The sequence below is a fragment of the Myotis daubentonii genome, chromosome 3 (assembly GCF_963259705.1).
Source record: "Myotis daubentonii chromosome 3, mMyoDau2.1, whole genome shotgun sequence".
NCBI lineage: Eukaryota > Metazoa > Chordata > Mammalia > Chiroptera > Vespertilionidae > Myotis > Myotis daubentonii.
Genome location: NC_081842.1, coordinates 160,717,086 through 160,722,490, shown reverse-complemented (window position 1 = coordinate 160,722,490; position 5,405 = coordinate 160,717,086). Strand labels below are relative to the sequence as shown.

The 5,405-nt window shown below is 44.3% G+C and overlaps 1 pseudogene; it reads right to left on the bottom strand.

Annotated features, from left to right (window-relative positions):
* Nucleotides 1-1,718: 1,718 nt before the first annotated feature.
* LOC132229459 (TCF3 fusion partner-like) lies at nucleotides 1,719-2,482 on the bottom strand (annotated as a pseudogene).
* Between the last annotated feature and the right edge of the window lie 2,923 nt (nucleotides 2,483-5,405).

Below are 5,405 nucleotides of genomic sequence, written 5' to 3'. Positions count from 1 at the left end.
GAAAATGCTGTTCAAAGGATTCTCATATTACTAAGTCATATTTTTATAGTCATATCCTGATGTTTATAAAATTGCCTTTTTCAGATAACACTCTTCTTAAATGGAATGCATAGTGTGTCGTTCTTAATAAAAAAAACATGCTCTCTGATTTCACTAGTTTTATACCATATTTGTTGCAATAGTTTTCATTTCCTTCTAACCACATAAGGTGAAGACCTTCTTGTGAGGAAGGCTGCAAAGAAATACTTAATCCTAGTAGAACAACAAAGCCCTACATGTCTCAGTTAATAGAAGAGTGTGGCAGGTAAGTTCTTTCACCGGCAGTACTTCTCTGTAACAGTTAACTGCATAGTGTTCACTTTACAATGCATTCACACCAGTTTTTGTTTCTGAGTTAAACAGCATTGGCAATGTTAATAACCCATTAAGACTGGAAAATGCTCTTTAAAAACAAAAAGGTGAGTTTACTAGTATATCAGTAACATCAAGTCACTGTTCCAAAAGAAGGCTTAAATAATAGTCAAAGTGAAATTTACCTTCTAAACTTCCCTTGTGTCAAAATCCCTGGAGGACCAATTTTCTTAAACTCTTAGACCTAATTGTAACTACTCTTTCATGTTATTGAGAGATAGCTTAAAGTTCTGGTATAAAAATATAGATCTCAACCAGCCTTAATTTCTCAGGACATTGAATATTTACAAGAGAGTTGTATTTATTTTTTCCAAGTTGTAAAGCACGTAATATTGACTAGAAAATGCTGTCTAATTACCTATCTATGGTCCATCCACTTACTCTCCCAAGGAACACAAACATCAATATATCAATTCATTATCATCAGAAACATACTTTTTAAATAGGATTGTTATTACTGATCGTTTTTAGCTCTGGTCCATAGTACAAAATTTTTGTTCTCAGATTTAACTAAATTTAAATACTTTGCTTCAAATTAGTGGCATTGGCAAAATATTGCCACAGTGCCAATCTGCTTTTCAGGGCTAAAAATAATTTCATATATTTACTTACAATATGACTGATGCAATAACTTTCAAGAACTACTTTGAAAATAAAGAGAAGGGTCATTCCTCATTATAACATAACTAGAGGCCCGGTGCACAAAAATTTGTGCACTCGGGTGGGTCCCTCAGCCCACCCTGTGCCCTCTCGCAATCTGGGGCCCCTTGGGGGCCCCTTCCCCTGGCTGCTGGCACCAGTTTTCCTCCGGCGCCCGGAACCCAGGCCTTCGCTCTTCGCTGGGAGGGGCCCACACGGTGGGCGAGGGGCTTAGCTCTTTTAAAAATACTTCTGAATGTTTGGTAAATAACCCTGTAGGAATCTACTTTCTGAAACATGCTGGTTGTTAAGGGCTGATTTGGGTAATCAACAAAATGTATGTTAAAATCCTAATCCCCAGAACCTCAGAATGTACCTGTATATGGAGATAAGATCTTTAAAGAGGGGATTACATTAAATTGTGGCAGTTCCAGTGGGACCCTTAGCCCATCTCACTGAAGTCCTTATAAGAAGAGGAATGTTGGGGTCCAGCCCCAGCAGGTCCAGGGGTTCCCAAAGAAGGAATGACACAGAGGCAGCATTCAGGTTATCATCATAGCCAGGTTCTCTTTTTATTGTCCTGTTACATCTATATTTATACTATTTGATCCTATAAACATGCCTCTGTAAGCTTTTTTTTTTTTGCATCGGGTCCATTTATTGGGGGGTCAGTCAAAGGGGGAGCTGGCTAGGGTGGGGTAGGGCAGCAGCTTGTCTGGCCCCCGAGAAACCCAACTTAAGTCCAGAGCCTCGAGGGCTTAGAAGCCAAAATCTTCCTCCACCTTTATCTGCACGGGGGCCAGCTCCGGAGTCAGCGGGACTCCTGCCCAGTGCCCTTCCTATGGCACTCGCCACCTCTTCCAACTGCTGGGCCCCTCGCCAGGGGCCGGGCTGCTGGCTTCTGTGGGCGCTGGCGTCCTCCTGGGCAGGGACAGCCCCTCTTTCTCTGGAGGCTCGTTCTCAGCGTTGCCTGGGTTGGGGGCATCTCTGCCCTGGCTGCCCTCGTCCTCCAGTAAGATGGTGAACTGGCTGGCCCGGTAGTTGTCACTGTAGGAGTCCAGCACCTTCATGAGGAACCTCCGCTCCTGCTGGAGTCTCCATGTTATCCTCTATATCTGATGGAGCCTGTTCAGGACCCGCTCCTTCGCCTGCTCAATCTCCCTGCAGCGCCGATCCAGCGCCTGGTACTTCCTGCGATTGAGTTCCTGTTGGCGCCGCCCTTGCTGGCCTCAGGCTGCCTCCTCCTCTTCATCTCGCTCCTGGAGGCTGGAGCTGCCCAGACCCCCAGACACGAACTCCACTTCGGTCTCAAGCTCGCTCTCCAGGATGTGACCACCTTCAGTGGAGGCAGCGCCAGCTCCCAGCCAGGAGGTGCTGAGAACTCCTCAAAGCCCATGGCTGCCATGGACCCCTCTCTCTGCTCCAGCTCCATTTCTCCCTGGCTCCCGACGCAGAACTTCCAACCTTGCAAGCCTCTAGTTTAAAGTGGCTTGCGAAACTACAGCCCATTGGATTTCACAGCCAGGCACCCAGGCCCTGGCCGCTAAGCCTCCTGGGAGTTGTAGTTCTCTATTTCCGGCTTGCCTCCCTCGCCCCACCCCCACCCCAGTCCCAACTGAAAGGCCCTGCTGGCTGGTCTAACCCTGTGGCCAGGCATCTTAGTCACCTCGGGTCTTTATTCCTGTCCTGACACCACGCCATCTGACCATGGAGACTCTCCTCTTGCGAGGCCCCTGGGTCTCCTTCTGGGTCTCCTCAGCCCAGGTACTGGATCACGTGCTCCAGCAGCGATACAGCCCTGGTGCCTGGGTCTCCTTCTGGGGCCTGGCTGTATCACCCCCGGACCGAATGGCGTGCCCCAGCTGTGACGTAGCCCCGGGCCCTGGGTCTCCTCAACCTGGGCACTGGATTGCGTGCCCCAGCAGCAAAAACAGCCCCGGCGCCTGGGTCTCCTTCTGGGTCTCCTCAGCCCAGGCACTGGATTGCGTACCACAGCTGCAACTCAGCCCCGGGCCCTGGGTCTCCTTCTGGGGCCTGGCTGCATCGCCCCTGGGGTCCAGATGGTGTCCCCAGGCAGCTATGCAGCCTGGCCTCTGGCCCCGCCTCTGGGTGTTCTCCCATCACTGGTGATCAGTGATCTGAGAAGCCAGGCAGACATCCGCCTCTTCCCTGCCCCACCCAGCTTCTCCCATTACTGGCCCAGGGCCGGCAAAGGCGGCCAGGTTCTCTTATCACAGAAGCCGGCAAAGGAGGCCTGGCTTCTCCGAGCAAAGGCAGCTTGGTTCTCTGGCTCTTGGCTGCCGCCTGGGTTTCCGATTGCAGTCAGCGGCAGGCAGCTTCTTCCCTCCTTCACCTTTGGCCTCCCAGCATTGCGCCTATGTTGGCAGTTAACTGCCAGTCTTAGTTGGCAGTTAATTTGCATATAGCCCTGATTAGCCAATGAAAAGGGTATCGTCGTACGCCAATTACCATTTTTCTCTTTTATTAGATAGGATATACTTTTCAGTTTGCATACCAATGTCCTGTGGCTAACTCCTTTTTTCAATTAAATTAAAAGACTGTGTTCCATCCAATGATTTAAAGGTATTGGATAGACAGTGCTTGGCACAAAATAGTTACTTAATAAATATCAGTATTATATTTGAAAAAAATTTCAAAGTGATATTATTTTCTCAGCCTAATCAAATCAAATTTTCTTTTCATTAAATGTAAAGAATATGATCTCACTCGTTTGTGGAATATAATGAACAACATAAACTAATGAATAAAAACAGATCTAGAGACATAGAAGCATCGATCAGACAGTCAAACACATATGTAATATCTTAATCAATAAAGAAAAAAAGATTAAAAAAAAGAACATTGGTTTTTACAGAGAAAGAACAATTACTGGTATCTAATAAAATTCTACAAAGTAAATACTTTAAATACAATATTAGATAAAATAGATGATATTTGATAAAATATACTTTAGAAAAAAATTGAATACAGTTTTATTCAATGTTAATTTTCATAAGGTACTTATTTATTTTTTTAGTATGAAATTACTGTAGTGAGGAAGAAAAGTACATAAGAATTTGAACTCCTATAAAACAAGCTGCCAGAAGCCGGTCCATCCTTGCTGCTTGACACAGTCGCTGCAGGATAGAAACATCTGCACAGCATGTTTCAAGGGACCTGGCGTATATAGCATACTGTTCTTAATATGTTTGCTCCCCTTAGCACTGTGTGTTTTAACCAAGGTCACCTCTCCGAGAAAGGTTGTTTCCCCAGGTAGGGATTTTTCCCTGAAGTTAGGGAGGGGATGAAACTCCTTAACTAAGTGCCAGGCGGGTAGTTAATCAATTTAACTACAAACAATCATGCTTAAGCTACATAATCTTTACTCCCTGGAATGGAGATAAGAAACGCCCTAACCTTTGTAATAGAAATTGACAGGATTAAAATCAACTGGTATAAATACGGATGTAACAAGACAATGAGCAGCAGAACCTCTCTGGAGATCCAGACCAGAACTTGGCTGGAGATCCTGGCTAGGCTGCTGATCAACTGAACACTGTCTCCGTGTCCTTCCTTCTTCGCCGACTCCGTCTACGCCTTTGGGAACCCCTGGACCTGCTGGGGTTGGACTCCGGCAACAAGCTGTATAAAACAGACTTGGTCTCTACTACATCTGACCAATTATAATTGGCTAAATAGTTAAGGAACACCATTGCATATATAAATGTTATCTTGATATAATTGGGATGCCATTCATTGAAAACATTAAAATGTCAACTAAAAATACCTGGGATTATATAATATTGCATCTTTGTGCTAAGACACAGCCCAAGAAACAAAAATTAATAAATTCAATTAAAACAAAACCTTTACTCACAAGGCATAGTGGAATTCACCTTAGATCTTATATTCTTACTTTTCACCATTTTATACATCAGTGGTAGCTACTTCCCCCTAAAAAACAATAATTTTAATTATATTTCTTCTCATTTTCAGCAATCAATTCAAAATTTCGTAGATGCTGAGTTTTATGGAATTTATATTTATCTTCCTACGCTACCCTCTTTTCTTTATGGCTAATATGTTCTTTTTCCAAAGAGTTAATTTTACCCTTGAAGTACAAACCAACCATTTCTATCTCTCCAGTTCTCCTTCTCTGCTTCCCTCTTTTCTCTTCTCTTTCTCTTCCCTTCCTTCCTTTCATCTCACACCTCATGAGTTCTACATTTCAAACTCTCAGGAATGGATTTGACAATGGAAGAACTCTTCATTGAGTGTAAGAAAGAAGAATCTTCATAAACAAAGACAGATTTTCTTTTAGGGGATAAAGAATATTTGGTTGTGGGATTGAATAT